At 41.4% G+C, this 24798-nt stretch overlaps 1 protein-coding gene across 2 annotated transcripts in view; it reads right to left on the minus strand.

Annotated features, from left to right (window-relative positions):
- The window catches only part of LOC129816577 (ras-related protein Ral-B-like), a 64392-nt gene extending 40129 nt beyond the window's left edge, over nt 1–24263 (minus strand). For both annotated transcript variants that reach the window (XM_055871210.1, XM_055871209.1), the window contains exon 1: nt 24101–24263. The gene's annotated coding sequence lies outside the window, so the exon portion shown is untranslated. The remainder of the gene's footprint in view (nt 1–24100) is intronic.
- Between the last annotated feature and the right edge of the window lie 535 nt (nt 24264–24798).

Raw genomic sequence — 24798 nt, forward strand, 5'->3', positions numbered from 1 at the left:
AGGCGTATGCAGTGCATCTCAACCAATAGAGGACAGGCAAATTAATACACAGGTCTGGGAACAGCCAGCAAAATTCTGCACTCTGACATACACATAGGAAAATTGCTCTAAGTCGAGTTCTGTTTCACCCACAGATATAATTCAAACGGTTTTAGAAACTAGAGAGTGTTATCTATCCAAAAGTAATAATAATATGCATATTGTACGAGCAAGAATTGAGTACGAGGCAGTTTAATTTGGATACGAATTTGTCGAAATGGCACCCCCTAGTGGCAAGAAGTGGCTGTGTGTTGAGTTATTAAGGGGACAGCAAATGTACACTGTTAAACAAGCTGTACACTCACTACTTTACATTGTAGCAACGTGTTATTTCTTCAGTGTTGCCACATGAAAAGATATACTCAAATATTTACAAAAATGTGAGGGGTGTACTCACTTTTGTGATATACTGTATGGAAGCAGTTAAGAACAGTTTATTATTTACAAAGACAGCCTACTCCTTCCTCCCCGTCAGGGATTTGAACCCCAGTCTCCTGCGTGCCTGCATTTTGTAGTACAGACATGGCCTGCTCTCCCTTATGTAAGGAATTTTCCCATGTTTACTACAGTATGTATTGTAGGCTATGTTTACTTGTCAGACTGCACAGTAGCCTAATAAACAAATGCAGGTGGCTTATCTCCAAAATGCTTTAAATGCTTTATTATCCAAATGTAAAAGCATATACTGCACAGTACTGTATTTCTTCACCAGCATCTTTATGCTTTTATTAATAAACTAATGATGAAAATACTCTTTCAAAATGCAGATGTTGATTTAGTCATGGATCCATAGCAATTTACTATGAGAATAAATATCACTGATTTACAGAAATATTGGAACAAAGTTGTCTAATGAAGGCAAACAATTTAGAATCCCCCAATCCTCTTATGCTGTAGCCTACTCCCGGCCGTCACACTGTATAGCGTCATTTTCCATTCCATCCTAACGGAAACCCAGAGGGTTTCATTTTCCTCGGAATAGAAACACCATAATATTAATCAAATTAATCAAGCCAAATTTCTTAAAATCAATCTCATATACTATGTTGTTATAAAAAAGGTTTTAAATTCTCTTGTAATGCCAATATGGAAGACTATCAAATGCTTCTCAAAGATGCCCTCTGGTGGTCAAACTAGCAATAACTTGCATTAACAGAAAAAATGTCTGACAATTAGATAACGTGCCACAGAATGCTGCAGCACCCCGCAAAGTGTGCTGCAGTATGACACAACTTTTAAAGGAGCAACCACTGTCTGTGCAAAAGTACTATCTCACACCTCGATGAAACCGTCACTCTTGCGCAGACATTTAGAAACAAAACATGACAATTTGAAACATAAGCCACTGAAGTTTTTGGAGCGAGAATGAAGACGACTTTCGAGTAGTAAGACATGTATAAAAGCAACAGATACCATTAATAAGAAGGGGCTAGAAGAGTCTTATATGGTGAGCTACCGAGTGACTAGGACAGGCACACCTCATACTATTGGGGAGGACTTAATTTTTCCTGCTGCCGGATATGGCTGGGACAATGATGGGGGAAAAGGACCCCAAAAAAACTATACAGACAACGTCTTCATCAAACAACACGGTTTCACGATGCATCAGTGGCAATGCAGGAGATGTTTTGAAACAATTACTGCTTCGCATACAAGCCAGTGAATATTTTTTCCTCACCTGAATGATCTGAATCTAGGATTACAGGGACTCTCCGCAACGATATTCAATGTGCGGGACAAAATTGAGGCTATGATTAAGAAGTTGGAGCTCTTCTCTGTCTGCATTAACAAGGACAACACAGGTCTTTCCATCATTGTATGATTTTTGTGTGTGCAAATGAACAATCTTATGGACAATGTCAAATGTGATATAGCAAAGCACCCTAGTGAGTTGGGTGCACAATTACGCGGGTACTTTCCCGAAACGGATGACTCAAACAACTGGATTCATTATCCCTTTCATGCCCTGCCTCCATTCCACTTACCGATATCTGAACAAGCGAGCCTCATCGAAATTGCAACAAGCGGTTCTGTGAAAATTGAATTTAAAATCAGAAGACACTGCTAGATTTCTGGATTGGGCTGCGCTCAGAGTATCCTGCCTTGGCAAATCGCGCTGTTAAGCCACTGATTCTCTTTGCAACCACGTACCTATGTGAGAGTGGATTCTCGGCCCTCACTAGCATTAAAACTAAATAAAGGCAGACTGTGTGGAACATTATTGAAGACTGAGACTCTTTCCAATACAACCCAGAGTTATGTGCATCCTTTCAAGCACACCCTTCTCATTAACCTGTGGTAAGTTATTCACAATTTGATAAACAAATAAAGTTTTATATGTAAGATGGCTAAATAAAACTGCAAAATTATTAATTATTATTATTTGTGCCCTGGTCCTATAAGAGCTTTTTGTCACTTCCCACGAGCCGGGTTGTGACAAACTCACACTCATTCTTATGTTTAATAAATATATCGTATAGTGTGTGTGTGGCAGGCTTACAATAATGGCAAAAAAAAACATTTGAGAGTGCGCTGACCCTGGTGCTAGAGGGGGTACACAGCTGGAGGTTGAATGCTTGAATGGGTACGGGACTAACAAGTTTGGGAACCACTGCCCAGATGAAACAGTGAGTCCATATAGCAGTTAGGAGAAAGCCCATGTTCTCTACACGGATGATACAGTGAGCCCATACATCACAGCCTAGCGCAGGGCCAGGCAGCCAGTGTTCTCCACTGCCTTCCCCCCTTCCACATCACATACATACAACAGATAGCACAGTGAGTCCATATAGCAGCATAGAAGAGCCAGGCAGCCCATGTTCTCTAGTACACTGTCTTCCTCCCTGACACCTGGAATAGCCTACCAGACAGTGAGACACACATGTTCACTCTTCAACAGCGACAGGGGTTTCATACATTCAAAGCAGGGTGATGATTAATGAATCTGATATATTGAGACAAGATGGGCCTACGCACTAATGTACACGGGATTTACAGTCATGTCAGTCGACGACACACCTCACAAATGGGGAAAGTCCTTATTAATCAAGCCTGCCAAGGCAAAGTTATTTTTAATCAAGCAGAAAGTGAATAAATAAGCTAAATATGTAAAAATCCCAAGCCTAGCCATAGTCTTCCACAGCCAGTCCCTGTAGGCCTATTTATTAGTATAATATGCAGAGTAGTATCAGCATATAAAACATGTCTCAGTCAGCATTCATTTGCATGTGTACTACACTGTACACTATTTTATTTTATTTAACCTATATTTAACTAGGCAAGTGAGTTAACTTCTTTGGGGACCCCCCCCCTTCTTCTCAATTTCCGCCTAAAGACATACCCTAATCGAACTGCCTGTAGCTCAGGCCCAGAAGCAAGGATATGCAGGTCCTGGAGTGGCCTAGCCAGTCTCCAGACCTGAACCCAATAGAAAATCTTTGGAGGGAACTGAAAGTCCGTATTGCCAAGCGACAGCCCCGAAACCTGAAGGATCTGGAGAAGGTCTGTATGGAGGAGTAGGCTAAAATCCCTGCTGCAGTGTGGTCAAGAACTACAGGAAACGTATGATCTCTATACCAAATATTAAGTTCTGCTTTTCTGATGTATCAAAAACTTATATCATGCAATAAAATGCAAATGAATTACTTAAAAATCATACAATGTGATTTTCTGGATTTTTGTTTTAGATTCCGTCTCTCACAGTTGAAGTGTACCTATGATAAAAAAGACCTCTACATGCTTTGTAAGTAGGAAAACCTGCAAAATCGGCAGTGTATCAAATACTTGTTCTCCCCATTGTATATATTATGTCTCCGTAATCTAGCATGGGTAGGATGGCAATCTGAATCAGGGTTAGTTTGGCAGCTGGGGTGAAAGAGGAGCGATTACAATAGAGGAAACCAAGTCTAGATTTAACTTTAGCCTGCAGCTTTGATATGTGCTGAGGTGTTCAGAACAAGGTTAAGGGTAGAGAAAGCTTGTTGGACACTAAGAAAGCTTTGTCGTAGAGCATTTAACACAACATCCAGGGGCCAGCTAAGTAGAAGACTGTATCATCTGCATATAAATGGATGAGAGCTTCCTACTTCCTGAGCTATGTTGTTGATGTAAATTGAGAAGAGCATGGGGCCTAGGATTGAGCCTTGGGGTACTCCCTTGGTGACAGGCAGTGGCTGAGACAGCAGATGTTTTGACTTTATACACCGCACTCTTTGAGAGAGGTAGTTAGCAAACCATGCCAAAGACCCATCAGAGACACCAATACTACACTACTAAATGCTTCTCTCTGGATCTGTGCAGGGTTGGATGAGAGGTGCTTGAACAGGGTGACCTCACACCCTCTCCATAGCAGAGAGGAGATAAGGGGGAGGGCTGGGGCCGATCAAGGCACATGTCAGGACAGGAGCTCAGCCCAGGACACTGGCGGAGAGGAAGGGGTGCAGGAAGAGCAGGAGCAGAGCAGGTGACTGCTGCTGGAGACATGCCAAGTTAGATCGGTGAAGGTAAAGTCAGGCAGCAGGCACCATGCTGTTTACTGGTTACTGCACTCATGACACATAGTACAGCCTAGCAAGTGGCACATAAGCTACTGTGGTGTTTGATAAAAATTAAACAGCAGTCAACCGAATAGAACATGAAGTACTATATTTTAACAAACCTAACCCAATTGTAAATCTAAGCCCTGACAGTAGCACTATAGATCCGAGGGTGTGTCAGAAATTATTTTCACAGCCGTTATTATGAGCACAATAGCTGGTGGTGGCGCAAAATGTTGGCTTTTTGATGAATGATCAACTTTTAGGTGTGACAAGGGCTTGGACACTCACTGACCAATCAAGGCATTACATGGCTTAATACTAAAGGTCGACCGATTAATCGGAATGACCGATTAATTAGGGTCGATTTCAAGTTCTCATAACAATCGTTAATTTTGGACGCCGATTTTGCAGATAAAAAAAATAAATGTTTTTAACACCTTTATTTAACTGGCAAGTCAGTTAAGAACACATTCTTATTTTCAATGACGGCCTAGGAACGGTGGGTTAACTGCCTTGTTCAGGGGCAGAACGACAGATTTTTACCTTGTCAGCTCAGGGATTCAATCTTGCAACCTTACGGTTAACTAGTCCAACGCTCTAACCACCTGCCTCACGAGGAGCCTGCCTGTTACGCGAATGCAGTAAGAAGCCAAGGTAAGTTGCTAGCTAGCATTAAACGTATCTTATAGAAAACAATCAATCAATCATAATCACTAGTTATAACTACACAACGTTTATGATATTACAAGTTTATCTAGCTTGTCCTGCGTTGCATATAATCGATGCAGTGCGCATTCGCGAAAAAGGACTGTCGTGGCTCCAATGTGTACCTAACCATAAACATCAATGCCTTTCTTAAAATCAATACACAGAAGTATATATTTTTAAACCTGCATTTTTAGCTAAAAGAAATCCAGAACAGCAGGCAATATTAACCAGGTGAAATTCTGTCACTTCTCTTGCGTTCATTGCACGCAGAGTCAGGGTATATGCAACAGTTTGGGCCGCCTGGCTCATTGCGAACTAATTTGCCAGAATTTTACGTAATTGTGACATAACATTGAAGGTTGTGCAATGTGTGCAATGTAACAGGAATATTTAGACTGATGGATGCCATCCGTTAGATAAAACACGGAACGGTTCCGTATTTCACTGAAAGAATAAATGTTTTGTTTTCAAGATGATAGTTTCCTTATTCGACCATATTAATGACCTAAGGCTCGTATTTCTGTGTGTTATTATGTTATAATTAAGTCTATGATTTGATAGAGCAGTCTGACTGAGCGATGGTGGGCACCAGCAGGCTCGTAAGCATTCATTCAAACAGGACTTTTGTGCGTTTTGCCAGCAGCTCTGCTGTTTATGAATTCAAGCCTATCAACTCCCGAGATTAGGCTGGTGTAACCGATGTGAAATGGCTAGCCAGTTAGCGGGGTGCGCGCTAATAGCGTTTCAAACGTCACTCGCGCTGAGACTTGGAGTAGTTGTTCCCCTTGCTCTGCATGGGTAACGCTGCTTCGAGGGTGGCTGTTGTCGATGTGTTCCTGGTTCGAGCCCAGGTAGCGGCGAGGAGAGGGATGGAAGCTATACTGTTACACTGGCAATACTAAAGTGCCTATAAGAACAACCAATAGTCAAAGGTATATGAAATACAAATCGTATAGAGAGAAATAGTCCTATAATTCCTATAATAACTACAACCTAAAACTTCTTACCTGGGAATATTGAAGACTCATGTTAAAAGGAACCACCAGCTTTCATATGTTCTCATGTTCTGAGCAAGGAACTTAAACGTTAGCTTTCTTACATGGCACATGTCTTACATGCACATTTGTGGCCTGCTGGAGGTCATTTTGCAGGGCTCTGGCAGTGCTCCTCCTTGCACAAAGGCGGCGGTAGCGGTCCTGCTGCTGGGTTGTTGCCCTCCTACGGCCTCCTCCACGTCTCCTGAGCCACTTGTGTGGGTTGTAGACTCCGTCTTATGGTACCACTAGAGGAAAAGCACCGCCAGCATTCAAAAGTGACCAAAACATCAGCCAGGAAGCATAGGAACTGAGAAGTGGTCTGTGGTCACCACCTGCAGAACCACTCCTTTATCGGGGGTGTCTTGCTAATTGCCTATAATTCTAATTTCCTTAATTTTGTGGCTAGAGTCAAATACTTTCTGTGGCACACACCCTCTACAACCACTGTGATTATTATTATTTGACCCTGCTGGTCATCTATGAACATCTTGGTCATGTTCCTATAATCTCCACCCGGCACCCCTCATAGCCTGGTTCCTCTAGGTTTCTTCCTAGGTTTCGGCCTTTCTAGGGAGTTTTCCCTACCCACCGTGCTTCTACACCTACATTGCTTGCTGTTTGGGGTTTTAGGCTGGGTTTCTGTACAGCACTTTGTGACATCAGCTGATGTAAGAAGGGCTTTATAAATAAATGTGATTGATTGAGAGATGGCGAATTTTGGCAAAGAGATTTATTTATAGCCTAATACACTAGTAACAAATAGCCAAACCAAAAACTGCAGACATTACTAGTGCCCCCCCCCCCCCCCCCCCCCCCCAAACCGACATAAAAAATAAAAATGAAAGGCAGCCTAACATGGTCATAAAGCTCAACTAGCAAGCAAGTCGCAGCAATGAAGAATTGAGTGTGTGCGCGTTCACACGAAAGGGGGTGGGGGAATTCTGTCAGGGGGGGAGATTTTCTGCACAACACCGGCTTTAACAGGTCAAAATTACCAACTAGCATGCATTTGACAATTGTGCTGGCCCAACGCCAGCCGAAAAATAAAGCCCTAAATAAAATGGTGATACATATTAATGTGATACAGAATATATCCTGCCAATTACAAATTAAGTTTTACACTGACTCATCAATAGCACACCAACTGAAATAGACGTGTACAGTACTGGGACACAGCACAGTATTTAATTTAATGTAACGTGATCAACATCAGATCAGTTAATCAGTTAATTCAATTAGTCATGCTACGATGTCGTCAACAAATTTTGGGTCAGTCCTTCCTTCTTTCTTTAACATAAAAATGAGTTGAAGCTATAAAACCTGCTGAGTTTCAGCACATGAGCCGTGATGGGACCAGTTTGTTAGCATACTGTAACTGCTGTTCGATTTCAACATCAGCTCTGGTAAAGTGTTCAGAATGCAGTTGGCTGGCTAGATTCCAGTTATATAAATATGATAGAGAGAGATTACTGTTCTAGATATGAGTAAAGAATCTACAGGAAACCAGATGACTCTCCCTGCTTTCACCTCAGAGGCCAGTTGGGGACTTCCTGAAAAATGTTGTGGGGAATTACAGGCCCAGAAAACATCCACCAGCTAGGAGGCCTCTCTTCCCTTCAACTTTCTGAAAACCCTGGCTCTCACTCCAAGCTAGTCTGCATTTGCTCTGGGTGAGCTCACATCATTCCAGAACAATACCAGGACTAGCCAGTTCCTCATCACCTGTTCAGTATACCATGCACTAGGGGCAGAGGACTGTCAACCATGATACCGCACTGATGAGAGAGTTTCTTGTTCTCTTTTGTCCTATTTCAACACAGTGAATGGTACTAGCAGGAAGTTCCCTTCTAGTCTTTCTCTACAATAAGTATCGTAGATAGCTTATGGACTAGTGTTGTATTGATTGTCGTCAGAGTGGGCTACAGTTGAAGCCACAAGGCAGGTGTTTAGGGGAAAGGGGATTCCATTTGTTACCTAAGCAGCACTCTGTACAGAGAGACTCTGGCTTTTCCCCAATTATCTCCCCTTCCTTCAAAAGCGTACACTACCCTGATTTGAAAGGGAATGACTTGTATAAGAAATATGGTGGAAATGTCCATGCTTTTAGATTTGTATGAAGTAGTGGATTAGTGCACACATCAGGAGAAGTAGGGCTCTCCCCAAAAAAAGAAAAATCTTGGTCGACCGAGAGCGATGGAATTTGAACACGAGCATTTTTCGAAATATAGACACCATGTTTTCTTCATTAAAAATGAAGACAAATTACTAAAAAGAGGGAGCCAGAGATCATATAGCCTAACCAGAAGAAAAAAACCTGTGACCCTCCTCCCCACTGCCCTCTGCTGCTAGCCTTGTTAAGCTCCTGAAGTTAACTGTAGTAAGTTACACCAGTGGTCTGTAACATTTTTTCCATTTGGAGTGCCAAGATTTTCATATGTATATTTTCGTGGAAGTTGAGTTTCATTTATAATAGTCTTCATATCTCAAAATCAATGTCATGTGGTTAATAAAAATTATATCTAAATGAAAATGATACAAATCTAAAAGTAACTTCTATTGCCAATATGTAAATATAGCCTACATAAAGCCAACAAATAAAAACATTGCAGCCCACAGGTAGAAAATATCCTGATAAAAATATATATATCCTTTAAATCACATTGGCTATACATGGTCTGTCTGCAAGGAACTTGAAACATTGTATCAACTATTAACTTGGTCCAGCCTGCTCATGCTAGCAAACTTGCAACATTATTTAAAATATTCTTGGACCTCATAGTTTCCTGCACCAGTGAGTACCAGACAGACAAACACAGCTGTAGGCTATTTGCGCAACAGATAAGAAGTAATCAGGTAGGCAATTTTATGACGTTTCGACAGGATCAGAGCATTACATTTTTTTTCTCGCTTTCATGCAAAATCCTGGTCGACCAACAGCCCATAGACCAAACAAATCGACCAGTGGACTAAATGGGGTCAGCCCTAAGGAGAAGATAAACTATTATTGGGATACACCCCTTGTTTATAATCATGGAGTAGGTATTAATAATGTAGGAGAGAAAAGGGTTTTACTTTTACATTAATTGCATATTTTTCAACGTTTACTTTCTTTAAAGATCATGTTTGAAACAGTACGTAAGGTCCATTCGGTTAAAATACAGATTATGTAGCTAGTTTGTGCCGCCCGACACCCTACACTGCATACTAACCATCTTCAGCAGAGGGACACACAAAGGACTCTTTGACAAATTTTGGCAGCAGGATGCTAAACTCTGTCTCTCTTTCAAACCTGAGCCAACCACCCTAGTCGCTTAATAGTAGATTCACTCTTCCGAATTCTTAACACCCCTAATTCACTTCATTCATAAATTCCCTTGTTAAGTGCCTTCCTTCGTATTTAAATTGAGGGAATAGATAAGGGCTGATCTAACACACTTGCACATATATGTCTTAGAGCAGCGGTGGGCAACTCCAGTCCGAGGGCCTGATTGGTGTCACACTTTTTCTCCATCCCTAGCAAACACAGCTGATTAATCAAACTGCATTCTAAACTGAAGATCATGATTAGGTGATTATTAGAGGCAGGTGTGTTAGCTGGGGCTGGGGAAAAAACAGTGACACCAATCAGGCCCTCAAGGACTGGAATTGCCCCCCCCCCCCCTGTTTTAGAGGAAGATATAGTAAATGCACAAAGTTCTGGAATATATAGAGCAAAAACACCATGTGATGACATCAGAGTGGAGTAGTCATTCAGCTGGGGGCCAGTATTAGAGAAATGGCTCTTCTGAGTCATCTGGAAATGACTAACACTCTCCTACATTCCCGAACACTCACCCCCACCCAATCCCAAACTACTGTCACACACTGCCACACACTCATCCTCCCAAGTAGGGATGGGCATTTTAAATTATTTTACTATTTGAAATAGGACTTTTTTTCAGATTTCCCCCAACAACAAAAAAATTGTGCTTAAACTCTTGCCTAATCAGAATGGCACAAATCCACATGGCAGAGGTAAACATCGGACAGGCTGCTTGCTTTTCTCTGGTAATTTGGCCAACAGTAACAGCGAAAGAAAAGTCTGATTTCCGCTATGATAGAACTGATTGTGTATTTGCTATTTGAACTGGGGAATAAACAATAGGGCTTAAATGTACAGCAGTAGCTCCACGCACCGTTATAAAAACTACATTCAAAAGTTTAATTAAATTAAGAATTGGTATATCCTTGTAGGTAAAAATTTCACAAGTATCAATTGAATTGAAACAAAGCTTTTTCATTGTTAAAATAGGCCTACAATTTTTATTCTCCAAAAAATGAACACTCAAATACTAACGTCCGTCCGGATGTATTCAATTAGCACTCTCTCTTTCCTTTCATTAGAGACCCAGGATACATTTCTTGAGCTCTTGTCCACATTTACAGCTCCCTCTCCATGACTTCCAACAAAGAAACTGCATCCTTCTCTCCTAGTTCTCATGAGGCCAACACTCAATCATGGCTCTAATCTGCTAACAGATTAGATTACTTGTTGGTTATTACTGCATTGTCGGAACTAGAAGAACAAGCATTTCGCTACACTCGCATTAACATCTGCTAACCATGTGTATGTGACAAATAAAATTTGATTTGATTTGAATCTGTTAACAGTTGTAGGACTAATCTGTAGACCCAATCCAACAGACAAACCAAAGCAATCAGAGTGATGGCAACAATCATATCTGACAAACGAAGAGGTGTAATGGGTTCGCACTCAAATGTTGCATAAAGCTTCATTAATTAATGTTTCAATTTTTTTACTGCATTGAGGATAGCGTACACAGACATTTTGGCTTTACAGCCTTCGGTGTCAAGAAGCAGTGCGGCTTGGCTAGGTCGTGTTTCGGAGGACGCGTGGCTCTCGGCCTTCGCCTCTCCCGAGTCCATAAGGTAGTTGCAGCGATGAGACAAGACTGTAACTACCAATTGGATACCACGAAATTGGGGAGAAAGTTTATTAATTGAATAGTACCCACACAAAAAAAAACTGTCTCAATGTCAACAGTGAAGAGACGACTCCGGGGCGCTGGCCTTCTAGGCAGAGTTCCTCTGTCCAGTGTCTGTGTTCTTTTACCAATCCTTTATTTTTATTGGCCAGTCGGAGATATGGCTTTTTCTTTGCAACTATGCCTAGAAGGCCAGCATCCCGGAGTCACCTCTTCACTGTTGACGTTGAGACTGGTGTTTTGAGGGTACTATTTAATTATACTGCCAGTTGAGGACTTGTGAGGCATCTGTTCCTCAAACTAGACACTAATGTAATTGTCCTCTTGCTCAGTTGTGCACCGGGGCCTCCCCTGTTTCTATTCTGGCTAGAGACAGTTTGCACTGTTCTGTGAAGGGAATAGTACACAGCGTTGTACGAGAGCTTCAGTTTCTTGGCAATTTCTCACATGGAATAGCGTTCATTTCTCAGAACAAGAATAGACTGACGAGTTCAGAAGAAATTTATTTGTTTCTGGCCATTTTGAGCCTGTAATCGCACCCACAAATGCTGATGCTCCAGATACTCAACTAGTCTAAAGAAGGCCAGTTGTATTGCTTCTTTAAATCAGGACAAAGGTTTTCAGCTGTGCTAACATTATTGCAAATGGGTTTTCTAATGATCAATTAGCCTTTTAAAATTATAAACTTGGATTAGCTAACACAACGTGCCATTGGAACACAGGAGTGATGGTTGCTGATAATGGGCCTCTGTACGCCCGTGTAGATATTCCATAAAATAATCTGCCGTTTCCAGCTACAATAGTCATTTACAACATTAACAATGTCTACACTGTATTTCTGATCAATTTGATGTTAGTTTAAAAATGGACAAAAAAATGTGCTTTTCTTTCAAAAACAAGGACATTTCTAAGGAACCACAAACTTTTGAATGGTAGTGTATATCCACATGGCTTCTCTTTGGAGTAATTTGTTGTCACAGTCACCTCCTCTACGTGGTGGTTGAACTTTTTAGATCCTGACGCAACGCAATTAATAAATAGAATGATTTTGTTCTTTAAAGTGTCTCGTAACTGGCGAAGGGTGATATCTTGACATCAAAAAGTGAATTTATGCTCTCCAAGACGTACGTTCAAGGCGCTGGATGTTTTTCCCAATATAAATCTTATTACAAGAATACTGTAACATATAAATAATTCCGTTAGTAGTGTAAGTTATACATGACTACTCATAGGTCCTAGAAGTCTGAGGACATACAAAGTTACATTTCCTAATGGTGCTACAAGATCTACAGGGGAAGCATCATTTTATGAATGCCAGTTCTCTCTCTGACCACATCTGAATGTGACACTCAAATCTATCCCACACATCCCACTCACTCAGATGCTATGTGGCCATAGTGGCTTGAAATCAAACCATCCCAGACATATCAGCCCCACATCCCACTGACACAGCCGGGGCTCTCATAGCACTGAGCAGACTCCAGACCCCTGGCTCTCTGTGTGGGATCTCATAGCACTGAGCAGACTCCAGACCCCTGGCTCTCTGTCTGGGCTCTCATAGCACTGAGCAGACTCCAGACCCCTGGCTCTCTGTCTGGGATCTCATAGCACTGAGCAGACTCCAGACCCCTGGCTCTCTGTGTGGGATCTCATAGCACTGAGCAGACTCCAGACCCCTGGCTCTCTGTGTGGGATCTCATAGCACTGAGCAGACTCCAGACTCCTGGCTCCTGGTTCTCTGTCTGGGCTCTCATAGCACTGAGCAGGATCCAGACCCCTTTGTCTCTGTCTGTCTCCCACTACTGCTTTATAACACGCTGCTAGTGCAGCTCTGGCACCATAAACCACAGTTCCATTATCATGATAGAGAGAGGGGCCACTGGCGCTCGACATGACTGGGAGAATGTCACACATCTGCAGTGGCATGTACTGTAATCAGCCTGAGAGGCACTCGAGCAGCGTCTCCCGGCACAAGCAGGCACAGAGACATTGATACACAGCCAGAGTTAGTCAAATGGGATTCAGGCCAACTACCTCAATAGAGCACAGGCAGGCAGAGACACTACCATACAAAGCAGGCACAAAGAGAGACAGTCTAACATACAAATGTGATTGAGGCCTACCTCAACAAAGCACACAGTCAGGGACAGACTGATGGCAGAGGACAGAGGAATGGCTCCCGTGTGGCTCACTCAGTAGAGCATGGCACTTGCAACACCAGGGTTGTGGGTTCAATTCCCATGGTGGACCAGTATGGAAATGTATGCACTCACCCACTGAGTCACTCTGGATAACAGCATCTGCTAAATGACTAAAATGTAAAGGTGGCCCTGTAAAGGTGGGCCTTGAGAAATTAGAATGTAGCATGGTAGAGCTAGCCTTTTTTCACAATGACGGTTCTACACCGACCTACGTCAAAATACGTCCCTGTTTGCTTTTTAGTAATTTTGCTTGGTGTTAAAATGAAAATAATCACAAAAAGGTTACATTGGATTCCATACCATTTAGGCCTAAGGAGGACATGTCTGATTCTTGTCGAAGCCTGTTCCTATGGTAGTGAGCCTATGCTTAGACTTAACGTTCTGTGTTAGGAGCACTGCCTCAGGGGGACCAGCCACCTCCTAGGGCTTGCTGTGACACACAGTGAGAAAACAAGCATTTTTTGAATACATCCCCAGCTTCAGTCAGAGAGATATACATGGAAGCAAAGAAAATGAGAGAGAGAGAGACATAATATGTATATAGACATATGACATTTGAAATGTCTCTATTCCTTTGGAACTTTTGTGAGTGTAGTGTTTACTGTTCATTTGTATTGTTTATTTATTTCACTTGCTTTGGCAATGTAAACATATGTTTCCCATGCCAATAAAGTGTTGAAATTGAATTGCGTCAACAGCAACCTTGGAAAAATCCTCTGTATTATCATTAACAACACTCATACATTTCCTCAGCGAAAACAATGTACTGAGCAAATGTCAAATTGGCTTTTTACCAAATGACTTTACAACAGACCACGTATTCACCCTGCACACCCAAATTGACAAACAAACAAACCACAGAAAAGGCAAAGTCTTCTCATGCTTTGTTGATTTAAAAAAAAAGCTTTCGACTCAATTTGGCACAAGGGTCTGCTATACAAATTGATGGGAAGTGGTGTTGGGGGAAAAACATACAACATTATGAAATCTATGTACACAAACAACAAGTGTGCTGTTAAAACTGGCACTAACCCCCCACTAATTTCTTTCCACAGGGCCGGTGGGTGAGACAGAGATGCAGCTTAAGCCCCACCCTCTTCAACATATATATCAACGAATTGGCGAGGGAACTAGAACAGTCCGCAGCACCCGGCCTCACAGTACTAGAATCTGAAATCAAATGTCTACTGTTTGCTGATGATCTGGTGCTTCTGTCACCAACCAAGGAGGGCCTACAGCAGCACCTAGAACTTCTGCACAGATTCTGTCAGACCTGGGCCCTGACAGTAAATCTCAGTAAGACAAAAATAATGGTGTTCCAAAAAAGGTCCAGTTCCCAGGACTACGAATAAAAATTCCATCTGGACACCATTGTTCACAGCTTTGTGTGCTCCAGGGCAATCTGAGAGACAAGGCAAGAAGGGCATTCTATGCCATCAAAAGGAACATAAAATTTGACATACCAATTAGGATCTGGCTAAAAATACTTGAATCAGTTATAGAACCCATTGCCCTTTATGCTTGTGAGGTCTGGGGTCCGCTCACCAACCAAGAATTCACTAAATGGGACAAACACCAAATTGAGACTGCATGCAGAATTCTGCAAAAATATCCTCCTTGTACAAACGTAAAACACCAAATGCATGCAGAGCAGCATTAGGCCGATACTCGCTAATGATCAAAATCCAGAAAAGAGCCTCATAGCTCTCATAGCATTCTACACCCACCTAAACGGAAACAACTCCCATAACAAAGCCATCACCTACAGAGATAAAGCTGGAGAAGAGCCCCCTAAGCAAGCTGGTCCTGGTGCTCTGTTCACAAACAGATCCCACAGAGCCCCAGGACAGCAACACAATTACACCTAACCAAATTATAAGAACACACAAATAACTATTTGACACATTGGAAAGAATTTACAAAAAAACTGAGAAAACTAGAATACTATTTGGCCCTAAACAGAGAGTACACAGTGGCAGAATACCTGACCACTGTGACTGACCCAAACTTAAAGAGATCTTTGATTATGTACAGACTCAGTGAGCATAGCCTTACTATTGAGAAAGGCCACCGTAGGCAGACCTGGCTCTCAAGAGAAGACAGGCTATGTGCACACTGCCCAAAAAATGAGGTGGAAACTGAGCTGCACTTCCTAACCTCCTGTCAAATGTATGACCATATTAGAGACACATATTTCCCTCAGATAACGCAGACCCACAAAGAATTTGAAAACAAATCAAATTTTGATAAACTCCCATATCTATTGGGTGAAATACCACAGTGTGCAATCACAGCAGCAAGATGTGTGAACTGTTGCCACAAGAAAAGGGCAACCAGTGAAGAACAAACATCATTGTAAATACAACCTATATTTGTTTATTTATTGTCCCTTTCTTATTTTAACTATTTGCACATCATTAAAACACTGTTCACACATTTGAAATGTCTTTATTATTTTGGAACTTTTGTAAGTAATGTTTACTGTTAATTGTTTGTTTATTTCACTTTTGTTTTACCTATTTCACTTGCTTTGGCAATGTAAACATACGTTTCCTATGCCAATAAAGCCCTTAATCTGAAATTGAATTGAAAACAAGCATTTTGTGAAGAGATTCTCAGCTTCACCCAGAGAGAGAGAAAGATGTGAAATGAAGGAGAGAAGGGAGAGGGGGAAAGAAGGCAAGATGGATACAAAAACTACAAAGTAGCTGGCAGATAAGTTAAGCAGGGCCAAAAAGACAAGTTAGAAGAACCCTTTTTCCTCATGCAGAGCTACTTTTTCCTTGTCAAAGTCACCCGGCCATGATTGGTCTGGGTTCTAGGTGAATTTGAGCAGAGTTAGAGGAGAGGTGGAGGAGAAGACTAGGTGACAGACAGGGGTATGTTATAGGGAGAGGAGAGTCTGCCTCAGCCCAGCCTCCCTAGAGAGGCTCTGCTAGTAGACATGTTTATGGGCCCGAGAGAGTGAAGGGCGGGTACCAACTAAAGGTCGACCAATTAATCGGAATGACCGATATCAAGTTTTCATAACAATCGGTAATCGGCATTTTTGGACACCGATTGTGGCCGATTACATTGCACTCCACGAGGAGACTGCGTACCAGGCTAACTACCTGTTACGCGAGTGCAGCAAGGAGCCAAGGTAAGTTGCTAGCTAGCATTAAACTTATCTGAAAACAATCAATCTTAACATAAATCACTAGTTAACTACACATGGGTGATGATAGTACTAGTTTATCTAGCTTGTCCTGCGTTGCAAATAATCGATGCGGTGCCTGTTAATTTCTCATCGAATCACAGCCTACTTCAGCAAACGGGTGATGATTTAACAAGCACATTCGCAAAAAAAAGCACTGTCGTTGCACCAATGTGTACCTAACCATAAACATGAACGCCTTTCTTTAAAATCAATACACAAGTATATATTTTTAAACCTGCATATTAAGTTAATATTGCCTGCTAACATGAATTATTTTAACTAGGGAAATTGTGTCACTTCTCTTGCGTTCCGTGCAAGCAGTCAGGGTATATGCAGCAGTTTGGGCCGCCTGGCTCGTTGCGAACTGTGTGAAGACCATTTCTTCCTAACAAAGACCGTAATTAATTTGCCAGAATTGTACATAATTATGACATAACATTGAAGGTTGTGCAATGTAACAGGAATATTTAGACTTATGGATGCCACCCGTTAGATAAAATACAGAACGGGTCCGTATTTCACTAATAGAAGAAACATTTTGTTTTTCGAAATTATAGTTTCCGGATTTTACCATATTAATGACCTAAGGCTCATATTTCTGTGTGCTATTATGTTATAATTAAGTCTATGATTGATAGAGCAGACTGAGCGGTGGTAGGCAGCAGCAGGCTCGTAAGCATTCATTCAAACAGCACTTTCGTGCATTTGCCAGCAGCTCTTCGCTGTGCTTCAAGCATTGAGCTGTTTATGACTTCAAGCCTATCAACTCCCGAGATTAGGCTGGTGTAACCGATGTGAAATGGTTGTTGCTTGCTCTGCAAGGGCCACGGCTTTTATGGAGCGATGGGTAACAATGCTTCGAGGGTGGCTGTTGTCGATGTGTCCCTGGTTCGAGCCCAGGTAGGGGTGAAGAGAAGGACGGAATCTATACTGTTACACTGGCAATACTAAAGTGCCTATAAGAACAACCAATAGTCAAAGGTATATGAAATACAAATGGTATAGAGAGAAATAGTCCTATAATTCCTATAATAACTACAACCTAAAACTTCTTACCTGGGAATATTGAAGACTCATGTTAAAAGGAACCACCAGCTTTCATATGTTCTCATCTTCTGAGCAAGGAACTTAAACATTAGCTTTCTTACATATGTTGCACTTTTACTTTCTTCTCCAACACCTTTTTTTTGCATTGTTTAAACCAAATTGAACATGTTTCATTATTTATTTGAGGCTAAATTGATTTTATTGATGTATTATATTAAGTTAAAATAAAAGTATTCATTCAGTATTGTTGTAATTGTCATTATTACAAATTAATAATAATAATATTTATTTGTTTTTAAAATAGGCCGATTAATCGGTATCGGCTTTTTTTGATCCTCCAATAATCAGTATCGGCGTTGAAAAATCATAATCGGTCAACCTCTAGTACCATCTAAGACCCAGACCTGGGGTCAATTTATATTTTAAATCATTTAAATCACTGAGCGTTTGCTTTAGTCTACCTGGAGTACCAGGCGGCGGGGTTTGGTTACATTTCACCAAGCTCAAGCCAAATTGAACACAGCTAATGTATTTTGAATTTCAAATAGTATTTGCACCCAGGTGTAGAGGGTACCCACAAGACCCCTATCTCTCCAGTAGGCACAAGGGGCAGCCAACAGGGCATTAATCACCAGGTCACTGATAGGAGCTGACACTCCTGCAGAGAGAATATACAGCATTCCCTCCGACCAGAGCAGTAGATTGATGGCATAATGATCGGTCTCTTTCTGAATCAGTCTCGGAAAAATGGAGCTCATCCCAAGATGTCATAAAATACCTGTATATTGGTGTCAGTATAACCCAACCTTCAATGCCAAGACCATTAGCAGATGGTCTCTAACTCAGATGACATTACATTCTGAATGATTTTTTAGAAAACAGGCCAGAGTAAGCTATCTAACGTCCCTAGGAAGATTGTTAAAAGTGCATGAGGTTCCTGGTCTCGAATCAGAGCTAAATGAACCGTGGTTAGGTTAAACTGGAAAGAAAGCACCCTGGAGAAAACCTATCGTTTTGGGTCTCCTGCTACTTGTATATCAGATAATACTCCTCATATTCTTTCTGCTTTAACAGAAGGTAACCATAGGGATTACATTAGAAAGTAACATTCTAAACGAAAGAGCATCGAGTAACTTAGAGACTGTGAAAATAAACATCCAGTAACTGAGTTAGTGCCTTGGGGTCCGGGGGAAGAGAAGAAATTCAGGGCCAGTCGAGTCCCATTCTCAGGACCTTTCTCCACCTCTTAAAAACAGAGATGCAGCCAGTCCTTCACAAGCAGTCAGCTAAATAAAGCGGCTTCTCTGAGATAGAACAGCAGCAGAATGTCAAGTCCGAATTCTTGACAGTTTCTCTTCTGAAAAAGTCATTCCTTTCTGACAACCATGCCATACCCAAGGCCATTACCAATTCATAATCCTTGTCATAAGACATTCATAATCCTTTAACTTTAATGGGATGTAAACAAAACTGTATATTCAGGTAGGGACAAACAAACCTAGCACGAACACTCCAGCTGTGGGAATGAGAATGTGAATGCTTTGTCAGACTGGTTGTCTGAAGTTACTCCAAAAGATGTGAATTAAGACTAGACACGACACCTGCTGTAAAAAGATGTGTTATCTTGTTAAGAGGACTTAAATGAGGATCTGATAGTGCAGCCTCTACACTGCCTTCAAAGACAGATGAATGCTCAGAATGCAACCTTATTTTGGGTGCTTTCTGAAACCTAGAGAACACAAGGAAGGGAAAGCACAAGACGACACCAGCTGTACAAATATACTGAACAAAAATATAAAACGCAACATATAAAAAGTATTGATCCCATGTTTCATGAGCTGAAATAAAAGATCCCAGAAATGTTCCATATGCATAAAAAGCTTATTTCTCTCAAATGTTGTGCACAAACTTGTTTACATCCCAGTTAGTGAGAATTTCTCCTTTGCTAAGATAATCCATCCACTTGACAGGTGTGGCATATCAAGTAGCTGATTAAACATGATCATTACACAGGTGCACCTTCTGCTGGGGACAATAAAAGGCCACTAAAATGTGCAATTTTGTCACACAATTTTGTCACACAACACAGATGTCTCAAGTTCTGAGGGAGCGTGCAATTGGCAAAATCGTTGAAATTGTTGAACGTTGAGTTTATGTGTGTTCAGGCCTGTTTACATATGCAATATCTAGCCAGATACACTTCTTATTTCTTTAATTTCATTGTGATTCCTTTGACTTCCTTGATTTTGTCATGATTATTTCCTACACTATTAATAGTATTTTTTATTTTTCTAGGCAAGTCAGTTAAGAACAAATTCTTATTTACAATGACAGCCTACCCCGGCCAAACCCGGACGATGCTGGGCCAATTGTGTGCCACCCTATGGGACTCCCAATCACGGCCGGATGCGATGCAGGTTGGATTCGAACCAGGTACTGCAGTAACATCTCTTGCACTGAGATGCAGTGTCTTAGACCACTGCCCTACTCGGGAGCCCGAAGGAGGTGCCTATGAATATTTATGCATATTACATATTCTAATAATATATTAATATTGCTGATTACATACAGTAATAGTGGTAAATATTCCATATTTGAGATTTGCATAAGCTCTTGAGGAACTCGTACATCTCTGTTAGCCTCATTGAAGCTACAAAACTGTCAGTGTTCAAACTTAAGATCTTCTTCTTCGATGAGGTTTAACGGCAGTTGGCATCCGATAAATTAAATGTTGCATTATCACCACCAACTAGACTGGAGTATAACTCCCTTATAGTTGTGATCAATATTGATTTATTATTATTTATTTTTTTCACATCTAGGAACCTCCCAACTACAGACTGCTGTCACATCCACATAAGCTTGACACCTGTAACAACAATGTGTTCGGCACAAAAGCTCGTACAGGATAGCTGAAATATCCTAACATCCCTTTGTCAGGCAAAGAACCAACATCAAAACTCAAAAGAACAGACATTGACTCTTCTGTTTCACCACTCACGACACCCTGTATGCGTCGCACCAAACGACGAGCATCACAAACACAGGGAATCTTTCCCTTCAGTTGTTCCGCTTTCACATTTACCACTACCCCAGTAATCACTCCTTTAAATGGCGCCCTTTTCTTGAGAGCAAAACAAGTCACATCTCGTCCCAATTCGTTTAGCGCAGAGCGCCTGCTCCCTCTGACCAGCAGAAACACAAACAATTATCACAGGACCATTTCGGGTTACCTTCTCCGATTCCACTGCACAGAATTCCAACCCTGAAACCAAAAATGGATCAGCTAGCTGAAAGGCAGGGGTCCAATTTCTCCAAAAATTGCACTCCTACCATCACAGACTCATCTTCTTAACTTAAACATGTGATGACAATAGAACAGAACAGATGAACAGGAATTACATTTACTCTAATGGGCAGCCAAAAAAAAGATCTATCTTAAAGCCATGCCTCAGCTTAGCAATGGTTTCTTTAGTAACTCTAGGGGTTCCTTGAGGATCTCCAGAGTTCCTCGAGTCACCACAAAAAATGCAATAGTGTCAACAAAACGCATCACATGGGGATGATTTCTGTATTTTAAAAAGTTACATATCTTGAAAACTTGATTGCTGACAAGCAAGATATTTTGGGACTAATATATATATATATATATATATATATATATATATATATATATATATATATATATATATATATATATATATATATGCACACTGCTCAAAAAAAATAAAGAACACTTAAACACAATGTAACTCCAAGTCAATCACACTTCTGTGAAATCAAACTGTCCAATTAGGAAGCAACACTGATTGACAATAAATTTCACATGCTGTTGTGCAAATGGAATAGACAGCAGGTGGAAATTATAGGCAATTAGCAAGACACCCCCAATAAAGGAGTGGTTCTGAAGTTGGTGACCACAGACCACTTCTCAGTCCCTATGCTTCCTGGCAGATGTTTTGGTCACTTTTGAATGCTGGCAGTGCTTTCCCTCTAGTGGTAGCATGAGACGGAGTCTACAACCCACACAAGTGGCTCAGGTAGTGAAGCTCATCCAGGATGGCACATTAATGCGAGCTGTGGCAAGAAGGTTTGCTGTGTCTGTCAGAGTAGTGTACAGAGCATGCAGGCACTACCAGGAGACAGGCCAGTACATCAGGAGACGTGGAGGAGGCCGTAAGAGGGCAACAACCCAGCAGCAGGACCGCTACCTCCGCCTTTGTGCAAGGAGGAGCAGGAGGAGCACTGCCAGAGCCCTGCAAAATGACATCCAGCAGGCCACAAATGTGGATGTGTCTGCTCAAACGGTCAGAAACAAACTCCATGAGGATGGTATGAGGGCCCGACATCCACAGGTGGGGGTTGTGCTTACAGCCCAACACCGTGCAGGACATTTGGCATTTGCCAGAGAACACCAAGATTGGCAAATTCGCCACTGGCGCCCTGTGCTCTTCACAGATGAAAGCAGGTTCACACTGAGCACATGTGACAGACGTGACAGAGTCTGGAGACGCCGTGGAGAACGTTCTGCTGCCTGCAACATCCTCCAGACCTGAATCCAATTGAGCACATCTGGGACATCATGTCTCGCTCCATCCACCAACGCCACGTTGCACCACTGACTGTTCTCTCTCTGAGAGAACAGAGGAACACATAACCTAGTAAAAATGTCTGGGTCTTTTCCAGGCTGTATTCCTTCAGGGACCAAATTAAACTTTCTCCACTTTGAGCCACAGAGAGCTTCATAGGGAATGTTACTATTACACAGCTCAGTGTCTTATATTACCATATCACAGTAAGGTGTGTGTGTGTGTGTGTGTGTGTGTGTGTCCCTCTCACACCCTGGTGTGGTGTTCCACACCATACGGTCCCTCAGACTGTCATATCATGTGATAAAGGCCACATGTAAAGGTTACACTCAACCCTAACAACAACAGTAACAAGCAGCGGCAAAATAACACACATGCACTGATCAAAACACAACAAAAAAGCAATATTGAAGTAATTTCTAAACTTCCTAAAGGTTACATGACATGATTGTTGTTGAGCATACCCAGGAAGGATCTGTGTTATTATTAGCCTACATACTTTCAACACCTAACATAATTCACCATTAGGACCATAAACACTCTGCATCGATTTCAGTACCAAATTAAAATGCCATTACTTAAAGGGCCTAAGTAGCCTTGCTCTGTTGGCCTGGTGACATATTTTGACCATGCAGTACACATCATTCCTTTTCAGAGAGCCAAGATACTAAGCCATGATTAATAGGTGTGTCCTAACATACAGACAAGATGAGCAAAATAGAGTTTTGCTGACTGGTCAGATTTCACTAAACACACATGCATGTGAGCTACCTTGGGTGTTTCCACCTCATTAGACATGGGTAAAATCAATGTATGCATGATACAAACCATGTCGGCAGCACAGTGTTTACGTGCATAAGGCAAATAAGGAACAAGCGGTGAAGTGTCCACTTCTACAGATTCTCAGGTAGATGCAGTCAGAGTATTCCTAAATAAATGTTAACAGTGTTTATCTACAGCATGGTCAGTTAAAATCATCCATGGTAGACCCTAGGAGAGATGAATGAAATATTCTATCTGGGGAAGTCATCACAGATAGAATTGCCTTACACACTGTTACTGTATCTAATGTGTAGCCTAGTTAATAGGCCTACTGCATCTGTTACAGTAGGCTATTTAAAGGAACAAATATCAGTGACCTCTACAGGATGAAGGCTGTATTGGCCACAGAGCGTCACTGGGAAAGCATCAATCAACATAACATTTGTAGACTATGATTAATATGATTTGTTAGTTGAGGTTATTAAAACAGCTGACTACCAGACAAAAAAATAAACATAAGAAAATATTGCAGTGATAGAGTAACCTACCCATCAATGGTCGTTGTTTAGGCCTTGTTACAAGAGCAATATTATAGCAATATTGTTCGCTTAGGTTCATAATACCGCCGACTGCAACAATGTATCAAAATACAAGAACATATTGGCTGTCTCCAAAGAACGTATATTATACTCGTGCCACATATCCGTTACCGCCTGCCTCGGGGAGTGTGCTTTCAGTTGGATCAGTGCAACTGGGAAAGGCCCTACCACTATTTTTAATTATTGTATTTTCTTCGTTTCAAAGAGCAGTCACAAATACGGGCATGTATTATATAGTCTGTAAATCAAAAGATTTTCAGATTTCAATCTAGGCAGATCTTCCTTCCCTCCCTTCCTTCCCTCTCACTCTGTAAGTACAGAGAAGTAGCCAAAGCCTATGGCTAAATAAATATACTGTAATGAATATATATTTATGAGATATTTATGAAAGCTTACCAAAGCAGGATTTTGACCTCTCCCCTTTCTTGCTGCTATCTTGATAAGCGCGTTAATGGTGCATACCGAGGCATAGGGCTGCTAAATACCACTGATTTAACACAGAATGACTAACTGTCCGCTATAACACAAAACCCCACCTTCCGGACGTGCACGGAGGAAAAGCCCGACAGGATATGATGTAGAGAGCCCATCGTCGTCAGTAGTTACCACAGTCACAAAGTCATAAACCCCGCCTATTTTCACAATTTATCTTGTTAAAATGTGATTTTAATCCTAACCCTAACCTTAACTACACTGCTAAACTTAAGCCTAACCCTAACCTGAACCCTAATCAAAAACATAATTTTAGTTTTCTTGAATTTTTACGATATACCCTGTTTTGTGGCTGTGGTAACTATTGGAAACCAGCTCAGGCACTGGCGTTCTCCAAATGGGCCCGTTTCAATACAATTAGATACATCCTTCCTTCCCTAATTACTTGAAGTAGTACGGTTATCTCTGATCGGGCGTGACATGGATGGGTCAAGGCTATGGGTTAAATCTCTCATTTCACCAATCTATCTATTTTATGGAAGTGAGGTTTTGTTTGAAAGCGTTTGAATAGGCACACAGCACTATGTTGTATGAATATTGATATTAGTTATCTTTCGTGTGTGTATAACTAATTCTGCACATATTTTTGCGTGTTCATAAAT

This window comes from Salvelinus fontinalis, chromosome 19 (assembly GCF_029448725.1).
Source record: "Salvelinus fontinalis isolate EN_2023a chromosome 19, ASM2944872v1, whole genome shotgun sequence".
In the NCBI taxonomy this organism is placed as follows: Eukaryota; Metazoa; Chordata; class Actinopteri; order Salmoniformes; family Salmonidae; genus Salvelinus; species Salvelinus fontinalis.